Here is a 15721-nt window from a genome sequence, read left to right as displayed (position 1 = left end):
TACCTTAAATCCAGGAGCAGACTTTTCGGTTTTAGAAATGAATGTTTTCTTTGCCATTCTCTTCCAAAACAATGCAGTTTCGTCTGCATTAAATACTTGCTCAGGTTTGTATCCTCCATCAGCTACTAAGTTTGCAAATTCTTCTGGATATCGTTCTATTGCAGCAGTGTCTGCAGATGCAGCTTCTCCAACGATTTTAATGTTATGCAATGATTGTTTCACCTTAAATTTATTGAACCAACCTACCGATGCTTGAAATCCTCCATCTGTGCATTCACCACTACAACTATATCAGGTTCTTTAAAATGAGCGTAAAGACGCTTTGCCTTCTCCCGGACCATTGGACCACAAAGGGGCACCCTTTTTTGGTTGCGGTCTTCGATCCATAATAACAACGCCACTTCCATTTTTTCCATTGCTGGATCACGAACAATTTTCGCTGACAGTGAAGTTGAAGCTACAGACGACCTTATTTATCTTCGGATTTTTTAATCGATCGTACAGTTGATTCGTTGACATTGAATGAGCGTGATGTGGATGCAAACGACTCTCCAAGGCGTAAACGATCAAGCATTTCTATTTTCACTTTAAGCGGTAACACAGATTTTTTTCGTGTCGAAACTCGTTTCTCATTTTTTTAGTTGACATTACTGTATAAATTAGGAAGACAGCGGTAGAGACGTGTTACTCGATCACAATTTTTGTAACGAATGGAAAGACGAAACAATAAAACACGCAAAGCGGCTCAAAGGACGGAACGTCTAATAATGTGGCATGTCAGAGAGAAGTATTTCAGACCATGTCAGAGAGAAGTATTTATGATTTTTTTCCGAGTGTGAGAACATTTGGATATTGGCTATTTAGCAATGTTAGCGTCTTTCAGAGATCATCGTAGAGGAAGAAAGAGTAAAAAAATGGCAGTATAGCGAGCATGCTGAGTTTTTTGTTACAAGTCAAGTTTGAACGGGTGACATCCATGGTTATTTGTGACACATGAAAGTGGATAGGATTGATACGTTTACTTGCTTTTAGGAATGAGTTAGTTTTATTTACAAAAAAATGCCAAGAGAGAACTCTTTAGCGTTTGAACAGGAAAGATCCCCTTTTGTTGGAGAAAATACGATTGTTTGGGTGTCTGTAAAGAAAGTTAGTGTGGTAGTGTGGATATTTTGTTACATAACCTTAAGAACGGGAGATTAAAAAAAGCGAACGTGGGATGGTTTGGAGAGGTGAGAACAGGGAAGTGAAATTGGCAAACTTGTTTTTGTTGAATTGTGTGTTGTTATGGTCGATTTATTTATATGAAAATTAAACAATAATAAATATTGAATATAAAGTCTTGTGTTTATATGAAACATGGGCTTATACAATACGTTATTTGTACTAAAAATATTGCAAGTTATTTTAGAATTGAATTTGAGGCGTATTGATTATTTAGTTAGTTACTATAGCTTTTGTTTTATTTGATGGATCTTATCTTCAACAACTTTATTCTATATGTATTTTGCACCGTTTTTAAGAAGTAACATTTCCGAATGTTTTTAGTAACGATGTTATTTTGAAATGAAGTGAAATCTTTGAGTTTACGGCATGTAAAAGCTTTTGAAAAAGCATATGAAGAAAATAGTAGGAATCTCGAGAAAACCCATGCACACGATGCTTGTAGAATATAATTTTATATAAGATCGAAAGTGTTATGTTTGTCACGAAAAATGTTAAAATAATTGGTACGAGCTGGGATCGAACCAGGGATTTGAAGCACCGTAGATGTAGGCTTTGCCAGTGACGCACTGTGATGGCACGAAGCTAGTTTGATTGTATGGTTGTTCATGGGAACTGATTTATTGTGTTTATAACCTTTATTGTTTTCAACACCGAGGCTAAATGTTGGGATAAAAATCACATGAAGTTTGTTTGCGAATGGAACACGGAACTTTTACATTAGAGTTACACATATGAATGAAAATCAATTCTATGTATTTTATAACGGTTTACTTTTTGTAAAATTTCGTTTAATTTACTAATGTGTATGTTATATCTATATTTGGTGCTTGTACGACTATTTTTTTAAGAATGAATTTTTATAAGAAGCTTACATGACCAGGAATTGAACTCAGGATAACGTGTAGTAAATGCAAATATGATGTTGTACGGCTCAAACTCGCATGGTCCAGGATTGAACATGAAATCCTCAAACTGTTGGGTAAGATTGGTTAGCGTTAAAGTTATATACATTTGATAAAAGAAATGCAATATATCAATTTTTCGTGCCACGTTTATGCAATAGAGTAAAGGAAACGAAAATGATGGAAACCCATGGACTGAATCTTTACTTTGCTATGTTTACTTAGACCGGGGATCGAAATAGTGGTCTCATGGACCATGAGTAAGTAGTTGTGGTGGACAAACACCGTGCTCGTGGGTTTTCTCGGGGTACTCCCGTTTCCTCCCACTTTCTTCATTCCACCATTTCACTCATCTCTCATCGTCACCGTCTCCTTTAGCCTAACCGGCATAACCGTGGGACGTAAAACTCAAAGATTTCATTTCATGAGTAAGTGGTGTATCATTGATGCACCGAAAGTAGTCCGAGAAAACGCATAGAAATAATTTTATAGAAGATCTAAACTGTTATGAAAATGTTAAAAATACTTGCTTGGGGATGAAACTATTGGTTCCACGGAGCATAGGTAACTGCTGTACCACTGAACCAGTGTAGTTGCATGTATACTAATTAAATATATTAAATAAAAAAGTGCATACTCACACAATGTAAGAAAAGGCAGTTGTGGGCTCTTTCGGTGAGAATAAGTCACTGTGAAGGAGGAGGAAGTGGTTTGTTTGCTCTTGGGGTAAAGAAAAAAAGAGGAGTTTCTTTTGTTAAAAAAGTCTTATTGTATTTACAGAAATTCTTGAATGAGTGGGGTGTCGCTGTTATAAGGGCGTGTTATATCAAGTGTTATGCTTATAATCATTGTTAACGTGGCATTGCAAACAAAAACTGGACATTAATTCCAATAACTGAACTAATATGGCTGTACGTTGACTCATAAACATTTTAAAATTATTTACTGTCATTGTTACACGTTTCTGTTAATAAAATATTTGTATTATAGCCATCAGGTAACTAACTAAAAACGACCACAAGTAGCTTTTCTGTCATTGGTGTTGTGCGTGTTGCCTAACCAAACACTTAAAATCTTTAAGTCCGTTGGGGCAGGGTAAGGGGTTGTCCAAAAAAAAAAAATCAGTAAGGTCGGTGCCACTAATGGTACCTTTTCCGCACTAGCAGTCATCGAATTTGCAACAAAAGTGCAAAACGCTCCACCCTAGCCTGTATTCTCTCAATGGTCACTTTAAAAATTTCATTGAGGAAACCTCAATAAATATATTTGTATGTAATTTATGAGAATATTATATCGAACTTGATTCAATACTTACTAATTACTGGAAACAAGCAGAACTATAATAATATTCTATATTATCATATCAAATCTGCGCAAAATATTTGCAAAATTACATATTTCTTTAGTCTTTTGAATCCGCATTAGATGAATCTTTTTCTGGTACACCCAGCCAAAAAAGTATCTCCCCCCTAAGTGTTCTAATTCCATTTCTTGGGGTCCAGGTAATTTGCAGTTGTGAGAAAGCCTAAATAGATTCAACCCAACTTACACGTAAGTTTTCCCGGCACTGACAGCAGTTGGTAGCACTGAGTCAAGTCTTTATGCAAGTAAATTAGTGAGTAGATGACGCACGAAACATTTCTTCATTCTGAGATCAATCTCTCTGGTTCAGAGCGTGTTGCCCAATGAACATCATATTTTAATCTCAATATTGGTGTGTATGTAATGTATTATTTCATCATATACTGTATATTCAAAGAAATAAAAACACTGATCACATATGAATCAGAAAAAGCTTGAAAGTAGCTGAAAATATCAAATCTAGAACAACTACTGGAAATAACTTTGTAAATAATTGCCTCCATTCAGAGACCTTCCCCACTCTCCTCATTCCAACTTCTCTTTCTTTCTGGAAAAGAGAAGATCTTTCTTCTCACACTGAGTATGTATTGAAATTGAAATTGAAACATTTGAAAAAGTTTCAACCTGGCCGGGATTCGAAACCGGGCGCGCCGAACAGAAGTTCAATACGCTAGCTACTTACCTACCGTGTCACTTAACCTTTTATCTAAACTTTTAGCTAGTTAAAATCGTTGCATGTAAGACTATGAGAAGACGTTCCTTATGAGTGCCACAATGACTTACTCGAGATTTCCTTCTTTAACTCAAAAGCAAGTTATATAGACCTTCGTCAATGAGGAAAATATCACGAAAAGTTCTTCAAGTTGAGGCTACCTCATCGTTTTTAACTGCTCCCGATTTACATTACTACTATTCTTCCTTATCGTAACTTCTAATTTCCAAAGAAGAAGAGCCGGCAGCATTTACGCCGATCCCAAGAGTTCCAGTATTCGCGCAATACCCTAGCCAGCTGTTTGAAGTTGGTCATGTAAAATGTACAGAAAAAAATGAGCAAGATAACAGAACCTAAGCAACCCCTGCGGGGCTTCTGACCCGTTCCTACTACTACTGCTATTACTACTACTACTACTACTGCTGCTGATATTATTATTATTATTATTATTAATAATAATAATAATAATATTAATAATAATAATAATAATAATAATAACAATAATAACAATAATAATGATAATAATAATAATAATAATAATAATAATAATAATAATAATAATAATAATAATAATAATAATAATACTTTTACTATGGATCCGTATAGTAAAACTGCAAGCTTATTTTAATGAAAAATGTGTTATGAAAATTTAAAAAAAATCCTTGGGCAAGGTTTGAACTCACGCCAAAAACTACTTTCATTACTAGAACGTTGCGCTAGAACACTCGGCCCCGAGGGCCGACAGCAGTTGGCCTTAAATTCCGCTATATGTAGATCATGACTCTTGATGCCCTATCTGTATCGGCCAATAAGATCAGAGGATATCTGAAATTCTTGGAATCTCCCGCACACCAAGGTCTGCGGGGTCGTTAGTTAGTCTCTAGGCCTTCCATACACGACAAATTAATTAAGGGGACAATATTGACATATCTGACAATAATATACGAATATATATTATTTCTAGTGCCCCTAATAGTAGACATTTTTTTATGAAATGGGTCCACGACTCATTATTGTTTTATTTAACTTTAGTGTGCTGTTCTGTTTATGTAATGTAGTGAACCTGTTTCACTTATAATTTTATTTTCATATCATATATGGAGTAAGACAATTTTGTCTCAAAATGGGAACGCCTCGAACGGCGAGGAGTTTCCTTGGGGGGGGGCAGTGGACCCACTGCCTCCACAAGTTACAGCCTTGCGTTGTGGCAATCATTTTTTCTTAATGGGAAGGTATTGTTTACGTAATTAATTTTGTAATTCTGTTATTTCTGTATTATTATTATTATTATTATTATTATTATTATTATTATTATTATTATTATTATTATTATTATTATTATTATTATTATTATTATTGCAAAGTCGAGACTTGGCTACATATTTTATGAATTTTCTGATTGGATTTCGTCTTTTTGTTGAATAATAAACACACTCCACTTTAGGGGGTTTGGAGGAGGGAAATATTATCCTGTTGCTTTTCATTTGTTTACTTGCACGCTACACCAAGCCTGGATACTATATTTCATCTTTCTATATCTATGGGAAGTATCCTAAAGGTTGTGATGATCATAAGAAAATAAGTGAATAAGTGATGAGATCAATGAACTTTGCGTATTAACAACCTCAGCAACCTTTCAAAATATATACCTATATACAAATATATAAATATGTCAAAGCCTATCTGGACTCCTGAGTCCTCTTTCCCCTAAGCATTGTTGAGCAACAACAGAAGCAAAATTTATTTTGTGTGTAGTCTAATATACTCTAAATTTACTATAATTTAATATTATATCAAATTATAGTAAGAAAAATATAATTCAGTTGGAAAAGGGTTAACCACGGGATTGTTTGATATTCACTTCCCCTCCAATTTTTCTCTCTTTTCAGTGCATTAGTGACTTTTAATTTCTCATTAAAATACCTTCCTCATTAGTTTGAAATTTCATTGATTTAGCTATATGGAATGGCGGGTGATAATATGAAGTGTGCAAAGTCTTGACCACTGCCTACGTATCTATAGTCCAGAAGGTATAACGTCGTTGGCTTCCCGCGCTTGTACGTACTCGTCACTGAGGGTGTAATAAGAGGATAACCAATCACCATCCTTCAGATCTGCCTAACTTACTCATCGCAAGGTCATTCAGTCGAAACCGTCTACTGCGCTGAGCGAGCCACGAGTAACCAAGCTGGCAACTCCGCATAAACCACGGGAAGCCAACAACGTTATACTTTCCGTCTGTGTTGTCGCACTTGGTACAATTGTACCAGATTCAGCCCTTTTTGTCATTCATCGGTCCGTTGGTACCACGCTGGCATTTTCAGCCCCTTTTGTGAAAAGTTGGTACAATTCTACCCAATTCAGCACCATTTAACAAATATTGTCACATTTTCAAAAGTTCACGTTACTCATACTGTGTTGGACGCTTAAGAAATACTGGTGAACATTCATTCTGTGACGTTGCACCGCATAACGCTACAAACTTCATGTGGAAAATTCGTAATTCGAACTATACCGGGAAACAAATGACGCTAGATGGGCGCATCCACGCCGCGCAGGATGAAAACGAGAAAGAAGCAGTGTGGTGGAAATTTTAGTTTGAATTTTTTTTTTTTTTTAAAGTACACACACGTTGAATCAAGTGTTGCATATTCTGAAGAAGACAAGCGGGTGCTGAAATAAGTCTATAATTTATGTGTCGTTGAAAAGATTATGCAACATCAAAACAACAATAGCACAAATGCTGTACCGTGGAAAATCAGCGCCTGGGCGAGAATATACGACGGCGTCCCGTACATATGACTGAGATCGATAGACCAGCCGCAAAGCGCCACTATGGTTGGCGCGAAGCGTAATAAAACTTTTAGAAGTAAGCCCTAGTTTTCCGTGATTTTAAGCACTTTTTCTTACTTTTTCCTTCAATTTTATATATATATATATATTCTTTTTTCCTTCCGAATTTTGCGCCCCCTTACTTCGGCGCCCGGGACCGCCCCTCAACGGCATGGTATAGCACAAAAAAATACATTGACGTAGTTGCCGGCTTACCGGGCTAAGTTGTTTACTAGTGACGCCATATTGACGAATATAAAAATACCCAAACACCTCTGCGTTTTAGAGGTCTATATCGACGCGTTGTAACAAACTTTACGTATAGGCCTAAAGTTAGATCAGGGATGATCATACGTGGGCAAAAATATTTTACTTTTTGACAAAAAGTGAATTTAGCCCTTTTTGTTTAAATTTGGTACTATTTTACCATCTGTTACCACATATCAGACTTCTTCATTGTACATTTTCAGCACACGTAGCTCCAATAGTGTGCAACACTGTACCACTACACATCACTGTTATGTTTGGTGATAGTGCAATTTAAATCTGTGCACACTTATATATGGTGTTATTTCAAACAAAGTATTTTATACTGAGTTGGCAACACTGCTTCACTTATGGCAACACTGTTTATAGTTTCCGATAGGGCATTTTGTTCTCATTATATTGGGTAACTTTTGTTTTGATTGCTTTAACGGTTTTCAAGATATTTACTTTAAACGTACATAATTTAATGATATAATTGTTTGGCTATTCAAATTTTGAATTCCCGTAGCTCTTATCCCTCTGGTCCATAGCACCCTAAATTTTGCTCATGTTAATTTCGGATGATGCTCTGTCAGATGTATGTGGCAATAAGATTTTAGCTACAATTTGTGGGAACCTCCCGCGTGAGTAGTCCGGTAAATGACGTCTGATATTTTTGTTCTGTAGACACAGATTTAATACCCGGCAAGAATACTTAGAAAGAAGTGGCTGGAAACTCATTTTAAACTGTAAATCTCTTCTCAAGGCTTGGATTATGAAAATGCTTCACGAAAAATAAATACCAGTACAATAAAGAATATTGGACAATTAGAAATCAAATAATATATTACATCCATTTTTTTATTTTTATTTATTTATTTATTTATTTATTTATTTATTTTTTTTATTAGCAGACTGTTGTGTTTTTGTAACAGCCCAGAATTTCTGACATCATAATTGTTGGGTTTCACATTCTCGTATTGGGAAGGTCTAGAAAACAATTATCAGTTTATTAGATTTGACAACTATGCTATGCACAAGTGTCGGAAGTCTTACAGAACGGCTTTGTCCGTCTGTCGACAGATATCAGAGCAAACACGGTAAGAGGTATCGGGATAAGGTTTTTCACAATTGCTTCAGCATCCCAAGTAGGTTCTACCTTTTCCATTAACTCTGTATTCAAACCGGAAGTGATTCAAACTAATCATTTCAGGTTTGTATGATTATCGACTTAAAAACGAAAATGATAACGAATAGCGAGAAGCGTTTTTCGCAAACTATTCAACGTCTCAAGGCAACGTACGTGACTATCTCGAATACTCTACAAAAATCGGAAGTGGTTGAAATTTAGTACTAGTTACGGTGTCAATACTGATTTTCTTAGAGCAAAACCGGTTAGAGATATCGAGATATGGTCTTTTACATTTGATTCAGGTTCCCAATATTAGGTTTCGCCTTCTCCAATAACCCTCTATTCCAACCGGAGGTGGTTTAAATTAACTATTTACGGTTTCAACATTTGTCACCATAGAACAAAAATAGTAATATATAACACGGTTTTCAGCAATCATTTCAAGGTGTCAACAGAACATACCATCAGAATCCGCATCAACGTATCAAACAGCATGTTTGAAATTTACTATTACTTCTGGTTTCAATGCTTGCTTTCATAGAGAAAAACGGTAAGATACATCTAGATACGGTTTTCTACATTGGATTCAGTATCGCAAGAAGGGGTTCTGCCTTCTCCATTGACCTTTTATTCAAACCAGAAGTGGCTTAAATTAACCATTTCCGGTTTCTACATTATCGCCATAAAACAAAAACCGTAACCGATAATGAAAAGCTTTTTTTGCAAACAATTCAGTGTCTCAAAGCAACGTACCACTACTATCCCGAACATTCTACAGAAACCGGAAGTGGTTGAAATTTACTACTTCTTACCGTTTCAATACTGATTATTATAGACCAAAAACGATAAGATATCAAGGTCTTGTTGTCTATAATTGATTCAGCGACCCAAAAATAGGTTCCGCTTTTTCCATTAACCCTATATTCAAACTGAAAGTGGTTCAAATTAGTCATCCCAGTTTTAACATTTATCGCCATAGAACAAAAATGGTAATATATAGTGACCGGCGGTTTTCTGCAATCGATTGAGGGTGTCAAAAGAACACACCATCACAACCCGCAACATTCTACCAAAAGCGGAACTGCTTCTGATTTACTACTACTTTTGGTTTCGATATTTATTTCCGTGTAGCAAAAAAAAAACTATAAGATTTATAGTCGACTTATAGTGTAGCCTATAAGAGATATAGACTTAGTGATATCGAGATGCGGTTTTTTGGAATCTATTCAGCTTCCCAAGAGTAGTTCTATCTCCTCCCTTTACATCCTGAAGTACGTCATGGTTTCAACATTTATCGGCATAGGATAAAAGCAGTAAGGTAGTGGTTCTCAAACTTTCCAATAACGCGGACCCCCTGCTCATTCGGAAAGTGATCTGAGGACCAACTTGCAATGCTATCTGAAATTTCACATGGCATTAAAAAATATACTAACTAGAATTACCACTGACAAGAAAAATAATGCAATGAGTAACTTATTCTAAAGATACATAATTGTTTCCTAGTGAATGAAATTTCAATTGAAAATACAATAACTTTCAAGACTGAAAATATTATATTAAAAAAAAACGAAATCCACTTGATAAATAATGTTCTCAAATGTGAGGAATAAAATTCTTTGTTTTTTTCCATATAATTGCATTGCAATCTGGAATAAGTTTTGTCACCATCAATCTTAGGTCTGATTCCACATTAAGATGATTTCGCGTTAAGGTTTTTAAACTGCATTTGTAAAAGTGTCCAAAGAAAGAAGAAATTTCTCTCAGTTGAAGTTGTCCTATATAACGGTTGACCGGATTCAGGGCAGAAATTTAATAAAGTAGGAAAACATTTAAATTTACAAACGTAGGTATAATTTCTAATTGCTTTCTTGTTAGTAACTGAAAAAATACTTGCATACGAACTGTGAGTTCCATTTCATCATGACACAGTTCAATTTTTAGGCATCGCGGCCCCCCTGGCTAGGTCCCGCGGACCCTACTTTGAGACTGCAGTAAGGCATAGTGAGTAATGACTTTCTGATATGTGTTCAGCGTCCAAGGAGCAGGCGCTGTCTTTGATCTTATTAATCTATTGCATTTATAACCAGTAGCTAAAGATGTACTACTTCAAGTTTGAGTACTGAATTCCCATAATGTGGTAGTCTACCGAAGTTTCACATTGTGAAACGAAACTCTTTGTTAGATTAAAAAACTGTGTTAGGTATAAGTGTCGGAAGCCCTATAGAACGGCTTTGTCTTCCGTCTGTCGACAGGTACCAGCGCAAAAATGGTAAAAATATATAGAGATAAGTGTTGGTTATCTCATGGATGTAAGGTAATCAGTGCGTACTCAAAGATGAAACTCACACATAATACAGTGAAACCTCTGCATAACGGACACCAATGGGACATGAATTTTTGTCCGTTACTGAGAGGTGTCCGTTACAGAGAGGCTACAGAAATTTAATTTCTCACAACGATAATTATATGCAGTAATGTACAGTAAATACATTATTTGATGAGCGTAAATACGTAAAGTTCAATATGGAAATACCCTATTTAGTACGTATTTGAGTTACTCGGAGGGATGAAGGATAAATTCATTTCTGTTAAATAATATTATTGTTGGGGAATGTGTTAATATATTTTTATACCGTATTGCAAAAGATAATGCGTGTGTTAATTTTCTTAAGTACATGTCATCACCCTGTAAGCATTTCTCATTTATTTCAAATTCTCAGAACCTTCTCAAAAGATGCGTTAGGAACCAACTAATAGGCTAAACTCTTTTGTTTAGCGAAAAATAGACACTTTTTTCCTCTACAAGGGTAATAAATCTCATTAGCAAATGTCCTCTGATAATCCTCAGTATGGTCGCGGAAGAAACATGTATGTATGTGTGTGTGTGTGTGTGTGTGTGTGTGTGTGTGTGTGTGTGTGTGTGTGTGTGTGTGTGTGTGTGTGTGTGTGTGTGTGTGTGTGTGTGTGTGCTTGTGTACTGGCGTAGTATTTTCGTTGGCGGAATGGATGAAAATGCATATGCGAGTGAATATGTTTATTGACCCAGCTCTAATCACAAAGAATATCTTCTTAGAGAAAGTTGAAAAGGAAGCTGGGAAGACTCCAATTCAAACTTGTTCCAGTATAATAAGTAAAAGATAAATATTGTTTTTCTAAAAATGTAAGAGAGGAAACATTGCTCATTGAAAATGTTATTGTAAAACTTTTTTTTTTTTTTTTTTTGTTATCTATGAAATTATCGGGAAAGATGCAAGGCCCAGAGGCAAAAGGACTAAATTTGTTAGGGAAGGGAAGATAATTCATAGAATTCTTGGCCATACGACTGACTCTGCATGAAGGAATTGAAGGTTTTCTAGGATTTCCACCAGAAAGCAATTTATTGCGGGCAGAAAAAAGAATTTCAAGTTCAGCTTGAAGCTGTTCTGTTTGATGGTTCACCAGGTCTAGACTCATGATAGATACGATTGTGAGGAATAATATATCGCAGAACCGAGAATAATTCCTGTTCGTTATGAAGAGGTTATTGAAACGTCTGGGGAAAAAACTGTCCGCGTCCGTATCTAAGAGTGTCCGTAAAAGGATTTTTTCCATAAGGGAACATATTTTTGCCGAAAAAAAAACGTGTCCGTATTATAGAGGTGTCCGTTAAGGGAGATTTCACTGTATTATTAAATCTTTTTCTTTCTTTTCTTTTTTATTTTATTTTTTATTTTTTTAATCCAACCGATTTTTAAAAACACTCTTCTGCTTTCCTTTCTTGACAATGAAACTGAATAGTTGTTAGTTCTTCATACTGTCATTAGAAAGCAATATAATGCCTGTCCTCAAGCGATATTCCTTGGTACTGCTTGCAGGTCTGGAAGCAATTTTTCGCATTACTTATCCTGCCGAAAGTTAAACAGAAAGACACTGTAGAAAAGTGTCAAATCTTCTTGTCATCATTGGAGAAAATTTGTACTAAAACTAGCCAGAATATCAGTTATAGTGTATCTATTTTACTACGAAATTCGGTTGTTTAATAGTGATAATATACTTGAATCTTGTGCAATGCATGGCAGGAAGGTATGCAATAGCAGTTCCTGATCATTGCAGTTTAAGCAAGAAGCCTGTGAAATGGAGACAGAATTAGGAGCAAGAGTTAATTGTGACTGCTTTTTTTTTTTTTTTTTTTCGGCGATCTAATTTTGCTTCTCAAGCATACGAAAATATAAAGGTAATTATGGAGAATAGTGGTTCAACTCCTCAACTTAATATTTCCACTATTAGATTTCTTCTTAAGACGCTCAACAATATATTGTAACAAACTATTTCTCGCTATCTGCTGTCGTTTTTGTCTTATTACGATCAACGTGAAAACGGAGATTGATTATATCTATCATTCTGGTTTGAATTCAGTTTGAGTTTAACGTCCCTTTCAGCAGCGAGGTTACTACGCGAGACGGGACCTACTGATTAACGTGGAATCCGAACCACAGGAGCTCCCGCCAGGAATCGAATCTGGGTCTTCCACGCCAAAGGCTTACGCTAACCGCTTAGCCACGAAGGAGTTCTCCTTCTGGTTTGAATAGAGGATTAAAAGTGAAGATGGTTTAACCTATTCTTTGGACGAAACTTATTACGTAAAAACGTTACTTAATACCTATTACCATTTCCGCTCTTTGGAAATCAATAATGAATTCGGAAATTTTAGTAAATTTGACTACTTCCGTTTTAATAGAGGAACATGACGGAAGATTGTATACTTTCTTAAGATGTTGAATCGATTTAAAAAAAAAAAAACAAAAAAAAAAACAATGTGACTACTATTACTATTTTTGTTCTATGGTGTTCAAAGCTAAAAACAGATCAATTGAACTATCGGCTTGACCTGAAAGTTAAAGGAGGGTATGGAACCTCTTCTTGGAACATTGAATAAATTCTAATATTACTGGTTCTTCTCTATGGAGACCAATTTTGAAACCGTAAGTAGGATACATTTTTTTTTACCACATCCTGCTTTAGTCGAGTAATACGGACGAAGGTACTGTAGTATATTTTCTCAAATCGCTGAATTAATTCCAAAATGATCGCTCTTTACTATTTATTAGCTTGTTTAATGTATGGAGATCAACGTTAGAAGCGGAAATAGTTGATTTCTACCATTTTTGGTTTGTATAGTGAGTTATCTGAGGAGATAAGACAAATTCTTGGGATACTGAATTTAAAAAAAAAAAATCTCACGTTAATATCTCTTAGCATCTTGCTCTATAGAAATTAATGTTGAAATCGGAAGTACTGGTAAATTTCTGTAACCCCCGGTTTGAATAGAGTTGAAGGAATAGATAGAACCTATTTCTCGAATGATACTGAATAGATTTCAGAACAACCGCTACTCAAAACGTCTTGCCATTTTTACTCTATAGAGATCAGTATTGAAACCCGAAGTAGCATTTTTTTTTCTTTTTACCACTTCTGGTTTTAGTAGAGTTTAACGAATACAGATGGTATATTTTTTTCTTAAGAAACTCAATCGATACCAGAAAACACTTATCGCTTTTTATTTTTATTTATTCAGGGGTGCCCACAGAGGGGGACTATGACGCAAACTGCGTCATTGAAATATTTGGGGGGGTTAAAAATCCATATAAATATGTTCGAGAGGGTGTAAAAATTAAAAGAAAAGAAGATTGTTTCATGGAAGAACACTTACGGATAGGCAATTGGGGGGGTGCGTCATGGACATAAGGGGGGGTGGGCACCACTGATTTATTTATTTATGTTTGCTAGCCCTTGGGCTAGCTACGCTGTAGAGGTCTATACCAAGGATGTTATAAAATAGAGGATCTGCCCATATGTATCTTCATCCTATTAAATCAATGAAACCAAAAAAAAACAACTGAGCATCGCCAAGTCTGATTGGCTACTCTCGTTTCTTGCATCGCCTGATTGGCTACTTTCGTTTCCGCCATGATTGTTGGCTCAAAACATTGCGATCCTATTGGCCAGAGTGGGCAGAGTAGGGGTGGCGAAACTGTGACATATGGCTTGTTGTAAGGGCAGATCCTATATTTTATAAGATCCTTGATCTATACAATCTTTTAGGAAAGGGTTGCCACGGAAATGAAGGAATATTCTTTGGTTATATTCTTTGGGATATGAGATGGGATATGAGATATTTCTTTATTTATTACTTTATATATTCTGGGTCATTATAGTCTTTGCGACTATAATCATTTTATAGGCGAGGTAATTAACAAGAACATATACTGTATAGCCATAAGTAGAATAATCACGACATAATAATGATGATACAAAACAATATTGTGGGAAAGAATTTCAAGTCTTTATAAATGAGTATGGTCTCTGAGATGAGGTGCGATTCACGCCACAACACATGGGTAGTGTTAACAAAAACAAATGCGGGTTATTTTCTGCCTAGGGGCGACGCTAGGTGCTTCCTGTAATAAATTATCGCTTTTGTTCTTTGGCGTAGCAGTAGCAGCATATTCTTTTACCATTTCCAATTTCAGTATACGAGTCTCGTACTGATACGGATGAGAGAAATACATGGTAGCCCAAAAGTAGGTATATAGTCCTGTACTGATTATCTCACTATATTTCATATCATTTCTTACTGTTATCCATCAGGTAGACTTAGTTTCTTTATTATTTGTTCTGAAAGCCTTTTAACTTACACCTTAAACTTGTAACAACAGAAGCAAATAAACCCATTAACTAGAACGTTATATTTGATCAATGCAGGGGTGTATACCTACGTTTGGGCCATCTTGTATATTTTCTTAAGACACCTGAATCGATTCCAAAAAATCGCTCTTCGCTATTTAGTGCTTTGTTTACTATATGGTAATGAACGTTGAAACCAGAACGCGGTGGCTCAGTGGTAGAGCGTTCACCTCCAGTGCTTGGGGTCCGTGGTTCGATCCCAGCTCGTGCCGTGTGGACTTTGTGGTGGACAAACACCGTGCTCGTGGATTTTCTCGAGGTTCTCTCTTGCTCCTACTTTCTTCATTCCATCATTTCATTCATCTCTCATCATCACCGTCTCCTTTAGCCTAACCGGCGTATGCGTGGGACGTAAAACTTAAAGATTTCATTTCATTTTTCTATGCCTGCTACCGTTAAATTTTCAATCGAACAGAAGTTTGAAAAGAAAATTCTGGGGTTGATTGCATTTGGCCCAAACGGAATGAGTTCGCCCTTCATCAAAGATCCCAATGGTGCCATATTTATCTGAAGGAGTGTTCAAAAACAACTTATTCCGTACATTCGACGAAACTACTATAACGATAATTACGTTTTTGGCCAGTTAAA

Source organism: Thermobia domestica, chromosome 11 (genome assembly GCF_964235325.1).
Source record: "Thermobia domestica chromosome 11, izTheDome1.hap1.1, whole genome shotgun sequence".
NCBI classification, from domain to species: domain Eukaryota; kingdom Metazoa; phylum Arthropoda; class Insecta; order Zygentoma; family Lepismatidae; genus Thermobia; species Thermobia domestica.
The sequence above is the reverse complement of the archived record's forward strand: the minus strand, read 5'-3'. Positions refer to the sequence as shown.